General features: G+C 41.0%; 1 protein-coding gene across 32 annotated transcripts in view; it reads left to right on the top strand.

Annotated features, from left to right (window-relative positions):
• NEDD4L (NEDD4 like E3 ubiquitin protein ligase) overlaps positions 1–15,628 on the top strand; it is a 348,035-nt gene that overhangs the window by 233,981 nt on the left and 98,426 nt on the right. Inside the window, exon 1 of one of the 32 annotated variants that reach the window (XM_065598809.1) lies at positions 10,264–10,286. The exons of the other annotated variants lie outside the window; for them this stretch is intronic. The gene's annotated coding sequence lies outside the window, so the exon portion shown is untranslated. Of the gene's footprint in view, positions 1–10,263; positions 10,287–15,628 lie in introns of those variants that run through there. 32 annotated transcript variants of the gene reach the window in all.

Genomic DNA, 15,628 nt, shown 5'->3' on the forward strand with positions numbered 1-15,628 from the left:
ATCCTCTAGTGTAGATAAGGAAAGCAGCAATTTCCTCACGTATTGACAAGACCTAAGACTCTGGCTATTGTGGGCATACACAAGGGGAACAAAAGGGTCTCCTAGTTCTTGCAACAGCACTGGGTTCCTACAAGACAGACTGGTAGGTGAACTAGATGGTTGGGTAGGTTTACATCTTTGTAAGAGGTCATATACAGTACATTTATATCCGATGTGAGAACAGAGAAGTGGTTGCTACTCAATTCAAAACGGTATCTCAGTAAAGGAAAATGAGACCACATAGGAAATGGTGAGGTGTTTGTGTCTTAAACACTGTATATAGACATTTTTAATCATGATATTTTGCTAATTTGTTTTTTTTTAAATCCAGTCCACTTACTAACTCTAACTGCCATGAACTTGTGTGTCAATTTAACCATCATAATTTCTCTGTTCTGGGAAAAATAACCTTATCAGCCTGAAATATCTCTTCCAAAGTGGGCTTCTTCCTTTTCTGGTGATGCAAGTTAAAATAGACAGAGGATGTCCTTGCTCTGTACTGTATGCATTGGTGTTGTAGCCATGTTGGCCCCCGGATATTAGAGAGACAAGATGGTTGTCATTGGACCAACTTTTGTTGGTGAGAGAGACAAGCTTTTGGGCCTACACAGAGCTCTTCTTCAGGTCTGTACTGTCACATAAGAGGCAGAGGTTATGTTTCTCAGCGTCTGTTCCTTAGAACTACAAAGGGCTGTATGTTGCGTAGGCACTGTGCTCAGATCATGGTGGTGGTGGAGAGGTGGAGGAGGACAATGTATCTGTTGGTGAAAGGGCCCCTTCTTGGTAACAGTGTTGAGCCCTGAAGGGAACTACACTGACGCATGCTGTCAAGCTATGGATTATGGAGTATAACTATGGGAAACACTGAGGTTTGGAGCACTGAGAGGAACACAGAGATACAAATGAAAGTGTTCCAGCAGTCCAATACTTATGCTTATAGTTGCTTCTTTGCAGAGCGGATTGGCTGGTATTTTCCCTGATTCTGTTCCTATCCAACAGGGATATTTTAAAATATCTCTTGACATCTGGCAGATAATCATTTGGTACAGATGATAGACATTATACACTCAGATAAAACAGTTTAATTCCATAGCTGATCTGCTCTGGAGTGTGCTAGTCCAATTTAGTAACCCAAAGCGTAGCCTCATCACACAAGCAGAACTGTAGCTTGGGATTTTCAACGCCTCCCACCCAAGCCCAATGTAAAGCATGAAGACTCACCTCCCACCCCCTCACCATATGCGGCTGCTATCTCATTTGGCCCACACTAAGGACATATTACAGATAGAACAGAACAAATACCGAAGAACAATGACATTTATTCAGGGATTGGTCCCTTCAAAGGGTAACACATGTTGGTTGTCTTACTGCCAAGGCTCTGCCTCTTGATGGCCCATCTCAGCTGTGAATGTGTACGTTGGCTGACTCAGAGGTTTCTCACACAGAACAAACACTGCAGTTCAAAACAAGGCACTTGCAAAATCAGTGTTGCCATTGCACATCCTGTTGTTGACTATCTGAAATGGCACAGGCTGCTAGCTTTAAATTCATTGGGCTGAGTGCACTATTTTGTTCTTTACAGTTCCATCAATTATCCAGCTAACGTTATTGTTGCTTTAGTTTTAAAAGATTTTGAAGCACGATAATGTGCTGAGAGTAACCACTCTGACACCTAAGCTGGTCTCAAAGGATTTCCCATGAACCTGATATGGTAAGGTTTCTTTTTTGCTGGCAGCTGCAATTATCCATCAATGAACTAGATCTACCTTTTCTCTGCTACTTGTGTATATTTAGAGAAACGACTATGCTCAACATCATACAGGATGCACCAGGCCCACTCAAAACCACAGTAATTTGATAACTGTGACCTCAGGCAGTCAGACAAATAGAATAATTTCTGACATATCGCTGCTAGCCAGACAGAGAAGCATGACTGCAGACAACTGACCGACTCTATTGTGTCATTCTGAGCATTGGTCAGTTGGTGAAGAAAATGGTCCTGATTGGTAACTTCCAAGCTATTCTTCATGCTGAAGTTGTCTGGGGTTTGGTTGGAAATGCAAATTTTAAGTGGAAAAGTTAACAATATTGTTGTATACAGCTGAAGTGTCCTTGCTTCTCAGCTGTCATCCTGCTATGCTGCCAAACTATAATTAAGTCTCCTGGTTGGGCATGCTTCCTCATTGCTGGGAAAATTCCAGTCCCTACTTTCTCCATCTTGCAGGCAGAGGATTGTAACCCAGTGTTGTGTTGCCAATATCAGCCCTGTGGTAAGAACCTCAGAAGAAACATAGAGGAGGGGCAAGCACCAGGGATGAAGAACTAGCAGACAGCCTGAGGGCTTGATCCTCAACTGATATATATTGGTATAGCTCCACTACTTCATTGGAGCTATGATTGCTTACACCACCTGAGGATCTAGCCCTCAAGGTGGAAGGAACTGGGAACAACAGAAAGGAGGGAAGAGTAAATGAACAGTGTGTGGAGATAATGGTGTCCAATATTGTATCCACATTGGAGTCCTGAGAGGTCAAGTGGTATGTGTAACAAATGATAAAGATGTTTGGCCACAAATTCGAGTTGTTTATTTGATAATGCTTTGATCACTGTGATATTGAGTAGAGAATCATAGTGATAATAAGTTGTGTATGTCCAAACCTCTATGGGTCTTGTTTAAAGAAGAAGGTAATCACACCAGCCAGCAGTCCAAGCATGCAAGCCAGTGTGGGGACTAGGTCTAAGATCTAGAATTAAGTATCTTGAGTGCAAAGAAGTGATTCTAACTATTAGTCTAACTATAGCCCTTGGTAACATAATGGAACAAATGTTAGAAAGATTTTGTCAGTGCCACGAGGATAAACAGCAACACAAGCAATAGACAACAAAGATTTGTAAACCACAAATCACAGCAGATGGTTTTGATCCCCTTTTTTATTCAATATAAAGTATTAGTGGATGAAATACATTTTAATTTTAGTAAAGGATTTATTATTGGAGTTGTAAAATTATTTCTTTTCACTCTCATATGAATGTCATGTGCAAGCAAAATCTGTTAAATTGTGCCTGCAAAGGTCCTGTAAACTTCACTGTTAAGACTGGGTTATTTAATATCTTCAAAGAGAGGTTAAAATATAGACAAGAAAAAAATGTGATTCAACTTAGAAAAATGCAGGCTTGTGTATCTGGTAGAAAATAATCAAAAATGTAGATTTTCAATTGCAAGGAGATAACTGGTGGAAAGCAGAAATGCCATAGGAGAAATACTGTGGACAGTAATAATAATAAAAAAAATTGCCATATGGCATTCAATGTGGTTTATGGACTACGTATGCAGAAGCATCAAGCCACAAGGCTAGGAAGTCCTAGGAATTTATCATCACACCTTGATTGTGTTAATTTCTTAGCACATCTGTGTCAGGAAAATGTGGGGAAAAAAGGAGAGAAATTAAAAAAAAAAAGGGGGGGGGTGGGAGGGAGGGAGACAAAGATAATTCAGAAGCTGGAAGATGCGTAATACTTGAAAAATAGTTAAAGTTTGCTACACACTCAACATACCTAACACACAACCAAGGCAATGAAGAAAAGTAGTTACCTAACTACCATGGGCTGGATGAATGGACTGTAAGGTGGATAGAAAGCTGGCTAGATCGTCGGGCTCAACGGGTAGTGATCAATGGCTCCATGTCTAGTTGGCAGCCGGTTTCAAGCGGAGTGCCCCAAGGGTCAGTCCTGGGGCCGGTTTTGTTTAATATCTTTATTAATGATCTGGAGGATGGTGTGGACTGCACTCTCAGCAAGTTTGCAGATGACACTAAACTAGGAGGCGTGGTAGATACACTAAAGGGTAGGGATCGGATACAGAGGGACCTAGACAAATTAGAGGATTGGGCCAAAAAAACCCTGATGAGGTTCAACAAGGACAAGTGCAGAGTCCTGCACTTAGGACAGAAGAATCCCATGCACTGCTACAGACTAGGGACCGAATGGCTAGGTAGCAGTTCTGCAGAAAAGGACCTAGGGCTTACAGTGGACGAGAAGCTGGATATGAGTCAACAATGTGCTCTTGTTGCCAAGAAGGCTAACGGCATTTTGGGCTGTATAAGTAGGGGCATTGCCAGCAGATCGAGGAACGTGATCGTTCCCCTTTATTCAACATTAGTGAGGCCTCATCTGGAATACTGTGTCCAGTTTTGGGCCCCACACTACAAGAAGTATGTGGAAAAATTGGAAAGAGTCCAGCGGAGGGCAACAAAAATGATTAGGGGGCTGGAGCACATGACTTATGAGGAGAGGCTGAGGGAACTGGGATTGTTTAGTCTCCAGAAGAGAAGAATGAGGGGGGATTTGATTGCAGCCTTCAACTACCTGAAAGGGTGTTCCAAAGAGGATGGAGCTCAGCTGTTCTCAGTGGTGGCAGATGAAAGAACAAGGAGCAATGGTCTCAAGTTGCAGTGGGGGAGGTCCAGGTTGGATATTAGGAAACACTATTTCACTAGGAAGGTGGTGAAGCACTGGAATGTGTTACCTAGGGAGGTGGTGGAGTCTCCTTCCTTGGAGGTTTTTAAGGCCCGGCTTGACAAAGCCCTGGCTGGGATGATTTAGTTGGGAATTGGTCCTGCTTTGAGCAGGGGGTTGGACTAGATGACCTCTTGAGGTCCCTTCCAACCCTGATATTCTATGATTCTATGAGTTACTGTATATCATGACCTTAAGGTATATCATGACACTACTCCTCTATCATCCGTTCTGCATAAACCCTATTTATCAACCTGCACCCTCCTCACACAATTAGTTGTGGCTGTTTTGGTGTTGTCCTTTGATAAAGAGCATGATGAAAGGCTGGCATCCATGAGGAGAGGATAAGAATTAACAACCCTTCCCCCCCCCCCCCCCCGCCCGCCCGCGTACCTTAAGTAATCGCTGAAGTTGAGTGCAGGACTTTTGAGTGAAGGAGTGTCTATGTGAAACTTACAGTTGTGAGCTAAAATAAATGTTTTACTGCCACCTTGTGCAGAGCCCTGGGCGCAGGGCCGGCAACCAGGACCAGTGGTGCGAGGGGAAGAGGGGGCAGCTGGGATGCGGGGGGCTGGCAGCTGGCACCCCGGGGGTGGGACAGCAGAGGAGTCCCGCAGCTGGAGTTTAAATGTTAAGGAATACCTTACCGATCAGACTGATATTTATTGGTTAACCGGTTAACATTTTACATCCCTAGTGAGTGGTGTGATCTGTCCCTTGCATCGCAATAGGTGATTTACTCTGCAACACCTTAAATGTCAACATAAACTATTTCATTTCTGATTATTTTTGTTGTCAGCTACTCTGTTTATCCCACAATCCCAAACTGTCTCCAGTCATCTCCCAGCCACCAAAATTGCTACTCCTCGCAACATTACTTCTCTGATGCAATGGAAACTGGAAATGTGGGAATAGCTTAGACTATATAAATAACCCGGGGGCTGTTGTACTGATGGCATTTTGTATTTTCAGAATTAATTGATTAAATACCTCAATCTTTAATGATGCTGCTACAGAATCCAGGGACCTTATTGCAGATTCAGTACTGCCTCCATTGGAATAAATGGACCTTGTCCACTGCAAGCTATGAGTTAATACGGGGAATTAATTTTACAAAAGCTGTAAATGGTATAAAACTACTAACTTGAGGTTAATTTTCCGTATTTGGGAAGTTTATTAGACTTTTGGCATATGTGGAAGGAATGGTGTAACAGGAAAGAAAGGTGTGTTTGAAATCTCTCTCAATATACTCCTATAGCTTCCATTTTCATTAATGGGAGTTGCACGTATGTATTGATGAGAGAATAGGCATTACATAATTTTACAGAACCATGCAACTCAATGTGCATATTCTGTTTTGAGTATTCCAGCTGATGTTATAGGTGATAATTGAGGAGGAAATTGACAATAGCCTACTTGGATCAAAATACCCACAAGAAGATAGAGTATTTGGGTCATACAGAAGCTAAGATGAGGGATGTGTGTTAATTCACCCAATTGAAATAGAAGTTACATGCTAATAGCGCTCTTCAAAAATGTGCTCTTCAAACTTAAAATGCCTGCAGTTTTGAGATAAGTAAGCTGCATTGCAAGAGGATCTTTGGAACCTAAGTTTAGGGTTTGCATCTATAGCAAAAGCATTGTATACTGAGAAATGCTGACAGTTTTAAGCCACAAAGCTGGAAGGATAAAACAAGAAACTCCAGGATACCGGGGAGAGGGGGGGGAAGGGGAGAGTGGGATCTAGTATCCAGGTCAAAGTTTGAAGACCTATTGGTGTGCTCTCTGAAATTACTCACCATACCAAAACATAAAAATAAAAGTGTTAACCCCACGCTAGCAGGTGAAACTCCACTGACCTTCCTGCCCTCTCACCCCCTTCATTCTTTTCTCAGTCAGGAAGCTTTGCCTTTCTGTGAAATTCTAAGGCTCTTAACTCAGAATGGAACTTAGTACTTGGACTTTCCTCTCCCTGGAAACTACAGTTGATAGCGTTTCTTCTTAATTTACAGTGGATACCATTTCTTAATTTACCACCTTGAAAACTCTAACATCACAGCATGTTGAATGGCTGGTCTGGATGTTAAGGCACAACCTATGCACAGTAGTGTCTTCATGCAAACTACTTAGTCCAAAAAAAACCCTCATTGGGGAGACTTGTTAGTGATCAGAGGTCACTGAAAACCACAATGCTTGACAATGTGAGAAATCTTGAAGTCCTAGCAGTCAGCATCCTTTTCATAGATGATTTATTATGGTAGCACCTCAGACAGGGGTAGGCAACCAAAGGCGGCACGCGAGCTGATTTTCAGTGGCACTCACACTGCCCGGGTCCTGGCCACCAGACCGGGGGAATCTGCATTTTAATTTAATTTTAAATGAAGCTTCTTAAACATTTTAAAAACCTTATTTACTTTACATACAACAATAGTTTAGTTATGTATTATAGACTTATAGAAAGAGACTTTCTAAAAACATTAAAATCTATTGCTAGCACGCGAAACCTTAAATTAGAGTGAATAAATGATGTGATTTACACCACTTCTGAAAGGTTGCCGACCTCTGACCTAAGAGCACTAATCCTGGACCAGGATCCCATTTTGCTATGTGCTGTACAAACACAACAAAAGCATTCCCTGCCCAAAGAGTTTACAATCTAAGAGCTACCCAAAGTGCTAAATCTTAATAAACACACAGGATAATACTGCTTATATGGGGGAGTTGTATGTTCAAAGTATTGCATACACATTCATCCACAGAACACCTCAGTCTGAGAGAGAAGTAAATAGTAATATTTCAATTTAGATATGGGGAAACTGAAGGACAAGGGGGAAATAATGTGCCTAAACTTGCACTGCGACCCAGTGATAGAGAGAGAACTCAGGACTTACTCATTCTCTTGACCACAATACCTCTTCTCGCCAACCTGACATTTCCCCATGTTTGTTGTATTTTCTTTGAACTAAAATGCAGATACCCAAAAGTAGTCATCTGTCCAGAGGAAGAGAGCACTAGGCTTGGGGAAGAGCTAGATAAGGCGATCTGCAATTTATAGGAGCTACAATGTGGGCCTCCATCATCTGCTATACAGGCTGTTCAAGAAAATCTGACTTCTTCCCAAACAAGCATTTTCAGTTTTCCTGTAGATGGCCCTAATCCTGCAAAAGTATACAGAAGTATTTAAGTGAGTATCCCCACTGAAGTCAGTGGGAGTATCCATGTGCTTACCATTAAGTGCATCTGTATGTTTGCAGAACTGGCGACAAAAGGTGTTAAATTCCCAAAAGCAAACTCTAGATAGACAGATCTAGAACCAATCTAAACATTTTAGTGTGATAGTGTATTCATTAATGACCTGACTCAAAGGCCATTGAATCAGTGGACTTTGATCAGGCTGTAAATGTGGAGAAAACGTTGTGATTGCCATTCATTTTCTATTTTTAATGAACCAACATGTTACTTCTATAAAACAAATTTAGATTTTTGGTTATAGAATTTCTATTATTTTGTGGTGTTTTCTGTTTTAATTGAAAAAGATAGTCCTTGCCCCAAAGAGATTACCATCTTCTCACTACACATTTGTCCAGCACTGAGCATAGGGTAATCCTGTCCCTAACTAGGGTCTAGAGAGGTTATTGTCATACAAACAAATAATATTCAAATATTTTGGAGGTAGAAATAAAATTCTTAAGGGTTGTTAAGTAAAATATTAATGCAGTACTAACTTAATAATGCTCTGCTATGATAAATATGTAAACTTGGCTTTAGAATGGCCATGTGCACTTCCTGGAATTCTGTGCATAGTGTGGTTATAAATGAGCACCAGGTTATTTGGGCAATCACGAGAGCTGGTATCTGGAGTGGGGTTTTTTTGGTCTGGGAGGCAACTGATTTTTGACAAATTTGTTAAACAGTTCACTAAAATGATGGGAAATTGTTCCATGTAATACATTAATGAATGGGAAGAATAAACCTAGCCTGCAGATTTGCCAATAAAAGAAGTGGACACAGACTTGCACTGTTTCACTGCTGTATATGTATCGGTTACCAAAGGTTCATTCCTTTGGAAATGTCAGTACCCAAGAATCTCTTCAGATCAAGCTGCTGGAATTCCTCATGCTTAGATAAGATACTAAAATGAATGACTGATAAATATAGTGTTATAAATATATTTTTAAAAATGGCTTTAAAACAAGCTCAATTCATTTTAAATGCAAATTAGCAAGGTTCATTTATTTATACACTTTAAAAATCCACCCATCTTAAAAACATAACACCACTTCCCATATCAGTAGTTTCTTCCACCAGTTCTCTGTACCTTGCTGAGTTTTTAATGAGCTGAAAGGATCATGTCTGGTCTCTGCTTCCCTGTTTGTGTAGCAATATCACAGCTATTACCACATCTGTAGGAAGAGCATTTGTTTAGTGCCAGCAGTATGTTTCTATGATAGATAAGATATGACAGATAGATTTAGATTTCAGACCATACATCTTGCCAGATGATTTCTGGGCTATCCATATTTTAGTCCTAAATTACTGGAGGCAGTATCCCTCTCAGATTATGGTCACATTGCTTGTGTAAATAATGGAAGAGGCAAAAAGGGACTCTCACCTGGAATGAAGGATATAGTAACAGAGTGCTCCCTTCCCTGGAACCCTATGGTCATCCCATTGGAGTTCCTTTGGGTCATTGTGTATGGATTTGAGGGTGAAAGATTGAAAGGGAGTAAATTAGAAGACTTTTTCCTGCTGAGCCTACAGATTTCCAATTAGATGTCAGTTTGAAGTAGCACAAACTTCCACGGTTCCCTTACGTGCCTCCTGCTACTGCATAGCTGCAGAAAGAAATTCAGAAGCAATACAATTCCTGGATGAGAGGGTCAGCCTTCTGTGCAGATATGTGGGTCTCTAGGACTGATTACTTGATCCCAGGGATCAGTTGGATTCACAGTCTTGCCTCCATCTCTACCTTTGTCCCTCCAACCTGAGCGCACAATCACTTGCCCAACTCTTCTGCCTTGTTTTTAGTTTTTTCTCCATAGGAGAGAATGATCTAGTCTTGAGCTAGTAAGTGAATAAATTGTCATATAAACAACAAAATTATAATAAAGAACAATTTACAAATCAGATCAATTGTAAATCCAACCTGCAGTATGTATGTGGATTCCACCTGTACGTGAGAAACATGGTACAGCTCAGAATATGTGCTCTGTAGGTATGTTCCAGGGGAATACAGTGGAATCGGAACAACCCATGTGGTTGAATCCATTGAAGGGTGTGAAACCACTGTTGAAGGTACTGTGTCAGTAAGATGGCTAGTTAATAAGGAAGTAATTAGAATATTCAGTGTTTTAACGTTTTCTTCAGAATTGTTTTGCGAAGTGTATGAACAGTGGCTACCCCAATGTGTTAAAGTTGCTGTGCATGTTTTCACAGAGCAGTACACTACAGTTCATGTTCTGACTTTCATAGTAAATTATCGTTTGGCAATTATCATATTTTCTGTTCATTCATTTTCAGTGTTCGTTTTATCACATTCAAAACCATTTTATAATCTCAGATACTGAACACATGCTATTCTGAAATAACACAGCATTGGAGGCAGAAGGAAAAGGCTGAAGAGGTGCAGTGTCTGGCTATAGAGCACATATTCTTCTTGACTGATTTTTATTTCCCTCTTGGGAGGCCTCCATTACACACACCAGCAGTTCAGCACAAACCCAAGTAGAAAGGTGAGCCACCTCTTGAATTTGCACAGTGAATGTGTTAAATGCTGGGCTGGGAAGTGATAGATTTGAGGAGAATTCATCTTATCACTGAGATTTAGACTGATTCACAAACAAGACTGTAGAACAGTTCCTGGGGCCATGTCAGCAGAATTGTAAAAGTCACTAAGACTATTAATTGCTTCAATAGTTTAGAGCCATGATTTCCAAGCAGTTTTTGAAATATATGCATGATTTAAACAAGTCCCATTCCATCCAGTATGCAAATATAACTGGAAATGCTATTGCCAAGCCTTATAAGAATGAAAAAATTAGTGATGCTTTTCTCCTTTAAAAATGTTTTTTTGGAGAGAGCTTGCTGCAATGCTAGTCTTTACCTAGATCTTAAGTGGGCAGTCTTGGAACATTTTCTTTTCATTCTCAGGGCCGACTCCTCTCATTTCCTCTAACATGGTTAACTTCTCGTATGCCTCTCTCTCTCTCTCTCTCTGACACCTAAAATACTGTGGTCTTACCTAACATTTAGTTCATGGCAAGCTGAGACGTGACTTTAGCCCGCCATGCTCTGGCAGTCTGTGTGGAACCTGCTGGCATGCACTAACAGTTTGTTAATAAACTTTTAGCTGCCCTGCTTTGAAACAAGAGTAGATAACGTCCACTAACAAACTGTTAGTGCACATCAGTGAGGTCACATGTGGCCTACTAACATGTGGTAGATTCACACCTCAGCTTGCCGTGAACTAAACGGCTACGTCGACAAACCCTGTATCTGTAAACTGATTAGTGAAAGAGCACTTTGAAGCCATTGCACAAATTATAAGTTGCTTTTTAAACTACAGGAATTAATGGTTGATTTGACCACAATGCACATTCTATATTCTGAATGTTACCCAGTGGCCACACATTCTTTGATTTTTCATTTTGAAAGCATCATTGAGTATAGCAAAGATTAAACAGATAATGTGAACCTTTCTGTAAGACCCTGAAAAGGTTTCTTTTATCTTCTGGACTTCTTAGTAGTAGAGCATGTATGATTACAGTAATTATTGATGGGTTTATTTTTGCTGCTTTGAACTATCCAATTGGCCATCCATTCTCCACCTTTATTACTACACATCAAATGTAATCGCATTGTGGGTCAGTCTCTCTGTCTTTCTATTTGTTTGTTTTTGTGTGGTTTGTACTACTGTACTTCAAGATGAAGTTTGTGGTGTCTCAGGATTAAGAGACTTAAAGATATGAATGCAGCATTTTGGGAACTGGGAGGGAGTGGGGGATGTTCTGTGTGTGATTTTAGTAAGGCAGATGATATAATAGACAATAACTGAGGAGGTAAATTGGAAGCATTTTACCACCTTAAAAATAACCACAAGAGATGTCAATACTTAGAGTGAGGTTATGTTTGTTGATTCAGTGTAGAGTCATAATAAGCATCACTTTCACTTGGGTTGATAGTCTTTTTTTAAAAGATGTTTTCATTACGTTCTGTATGGTGCACCTAGAAGGCGAATGCTGGCCTTCTAATTAAGGCATAGAACTTGGAGCTGGGTAATCTCTTTTCTATCCCTGACACTCCTTACAAGGTAAAAATAGGTTTAATACTTATTTACTCCTGAGTGTTAAGAGTCTCAGTTCATTAATATTTGGTATTCTTTTGATGGACTGCACAACAGAAATGCTTTCAGCTAGGTTAATGTGATTTTGTCTGCTATGTGATGCATACATTGCAGTAGTGCAACTTCAAAGAACTATTTGAGCTTGCTCTGTTAAATAGAACGGGCTCTAAAGTGAATATTTCTAACAATTGCATTGAAGTATTTGAAGATCAATTTAATTTATATTAAGTTTCTCTAAAACTGTAAATTAATAGTTTAATATGAGTGAAAGTTTTATTCTGTTCACATCAAAGTGGAAAAAATATTTAGCAGTGCTTCACATCTGTGGAGCACAAAACGACTTACAAAAGCAGTGGGAGACAGTGGGAATCAGCTGCAGAAATGCTAATAATTTGTCCAAAGTTACACAAGTCAGTAGGAGAGCTAGAAATAGAATCCAAGTCTCCTGATTTAGTTGTCCTGTGTCCTACCCACTGAACCATACTATCTTGCCACTGAAGTACACTGCCTTTTAATATATATTAGGGTTATCCTAGCTTGTTAAAATTGCACATTCACTCAGATAGTCTGTTTATATGACTTCATTGGTTTTGACAGCACTGTCATGGTTTGAAACCTTGCTCTGTTAAATCAGGACATCCAATAGTTACTTGTAGAGCACCTGTTTAGGCCAGTTGGCTTTATCCAGTTCTTGTTTTATACTTGACAAACTATTGACATTCTAGCTAACTTGATTTTTCCAGTTTATTTTTATAAACATCTTTACTTTCACTATGCAAGTGTTGTCCTTGATGTGCACAATGGAAACAGAAATGGGAAGCTTTATGGTTTTAATTTTAGCTCAGAGCTGTTCTGTCGTCATCTTTGTTGGAAATTACATGTGGAACAGGAATATTTAAATTCTGTGCAGTAAGCTTGTAGGTTCATTACTGTGGGGATGTATCATCCCTACACCAACTTAATGAAAAGTTCCATGAGGAGGTAGGGGTCACGATGGGACACTTGCCAGGTAAACAAATCATGGCCTTATGTAAGGAACGGTTGACCCAATCGGTGTGGGGCTATACATGTGATAAACACATGATTCTCCTTCTTGTCCAATCCGTAGATGTGTTATTATAGCCTAATTGTGTTATGTAATGTTGAGAAAAAACTATAAAAGAAAACTTGCAATAAACAGAATTCGGATTCAGCTTGCAACCACATTGGTCGTGTGCTTTATCTGCTCCGCATGAAACCCCACAAATGGTGACCCCGACGTGATTCGGCTTGGACATCAAGGCAGCCAGGACTTTGCCCAAAGTGAGCTAGCAGAGATCATACTAGACACAGCCGCCAGTGGAGCAGGAATCAATGTTCTCAGACGGTAGACCCAACAGGTGTTGTCTCAGAAGCTGAGCAAAGAAAAAGCAGATCCAACCAGAAAAAGGATCTGAGAGGTCAGACTCTATGTCATCTCTCATGAAGAAACTGGAACAATTGAATTTAGATATTGAAAAGGCTCTCAGTGCTGGCTCTTCTCCTTCCAGCACTCCTTCTACCAAAAAGCGCAAACAGCCGTGCCCTGTTAAGGTGGAAACAGGCCTTCTTCACAAAGATCATCAAAGAAAGGGAATCTGTGGGAATAAGAGGGCAGGCTACCAAGATTTAGATGGTTTGCCAAGCTCAGTGTCAACTGGAGCACGACCAAAAACTGAAGCGTTCGGTGAAGAAAAGGCGGAGGTGGCAGCCGCAGCAGGAGGTACCGGAGGATACCGGCTCCTGGTCGTCTGAGAGAGATGTTCGTGAGCTCACAGCCGACTGAAGTGTTCGGTGAGAAAAGGCGGAGGTGGCAGCCGCGGCAGGAGGTACCGGAGGATACCGGCTCCTGGTCGTCCGAGAGAGACGTTTGTGAGCTCACAGGTGAGCGGCTGCATTTAATAAAATGGGCTCTGATTTGTCTGCAGAGGAGGAGATGGTGCATGATTTTTTATTACGCATCGCTAAAAAGCGGGGAGAGAATCTTCCCTCTGACGCGTTGTTCCGTTTGTTAAAATGGGGGCAGAAACGCGGGAATGTACAAACAGGGCCTTCAGCTACAGGACATGCTAAATCAGTTGTCCCATTTGGCCGGTGAGAGCCATCCCCCGCAGTCCCACACATTGCGAGCCCTGAACCAGCCCGGCTTTCCTGTCACCAATGATGTTTGTACCCCAGAGTTCCGGGCGGAGTTCCCGGGGCAGGGTGAGCAGTTGCGAAATAGGTTGGAAAAATGGCGGAGCCAGGCTTATCTAACTTTGAAAGGACATATAGGAAAAAACCACCGGATAAGATCCCTCCGGCAGATGATATTGCTACCCGAACACCATGCCGCCACACAGAAGCCGAACAACGGCCCCGCAACACCGGACCTGCACTTGTTGTTTGTCACAGCCTAAACACCTAATAATGCTGTGCTTCTATTTGTTCGGACTCCTTATTATAGGAGCAGGGGTCTTTGTATGTCCAAACTCTGTACCTTTTGTTAACCCACGACAAAATGTTTGGGTCACCTGGGCGAACCAGACTGGCCAAGAAGCCCTTTTTGCTTGTCCATGGCCACCCCATCGGATCCCCTTAGAACATGTCTTATTGGCTATCCTTGTTTACACCCCAATGGTTTTCGTGGGCATTTACGTAATATTACGTTTCTTAATAAGTTCCTTATTTAAGGAAAAGGGGGGAGGTGTGGGGATGTATCATCCCTACACCAACCTAATGAAAAGTTCCATGAGGAGGTAGGGGTCACGATGGGACACTTGCCAGGTAAACAAATCATGGCCTTATGTAAGGCCCCCTGGTGGTCTAGGATTATATAAGATGATCATGGCCTTATGTAAGACCCCCTGGTGGTCTAGGATTATATAAAATGATCATGGCCTTATGTAAGGCCCCCTGGTGGTCTAGGATTATATAAGATGAGGTAAACAAATCATGGCCTTATGTAAGGAACGGTTGAACCAATCGGTGTGGGGCTATACATGTGATAAACACATGATTCTCCTTCTTGTCCAATCCGTAGATGTGTTATTATAGCCTAATTGTGTTATGTAATGTTGAGAAAAAACTATAAAAGAAAGCTTGCAATAAACAGAATTCGGATTCAGCTTGCAACCACATTGGTCGTGTGCTTTATCTGCTCCGCATGAAACCCCACACATTACTACATGTAAGATGCCAAAAAAAGACATGGATAACTTTGTTATGGGCTTTTTTAAAAGTACAGCAACTGGCGTAGTAGCAGGTTTCAAAAATCTGAATTTAGAAATGCCATTTTGTGAACAGTACAGTAATAAAGCTAAATGCATATATTCCGGAGGATGAGCTGGCTCTGCGGAATGGTAAAAGGACACTAAAATCTCTCTCATCCAGGTCGTCAATTCAGTTTTCATCTATCAAAGAAGTGAGAGTACCATGGTTGTTTAGCTTATTTCGTAACCTAATTCTCCATGCTATCCAGTCAGTCATGAAATACTTTATTTGGTGCTGACACACTATATTTTTAATGTGAAGATATATTTTGTTCTTTACTTCCTCTGTTCTGACTGCACAATAGCTCTCTAATATTAGAATCATGAAAACATGATATTGGGCAAATGGGAGGATTGGAGGATGCACTAACTGCCTTAAAATTAAAAAAAAGGGGGGGGGCAGGAAATTCAGCATTGTTTTTCTTATGCTTATTGTAATGTTGCTTTTTTGAGATCAGTTGTC

Source organism: Chrysemys picta, chromosome 6, assembly GCF_011386835.1.
Source record: "Chrysemys picta bellii isolate R12L10 chromosome 6, ASM1138683v2, whole genome shotgun sequence".
Classification (NCBI taxonomy): domain Eukaryota; kingdom Metazoa; phylum Chordata; order Testudines; family Emydidae; genus Chrysemys; species Chrysemys picta.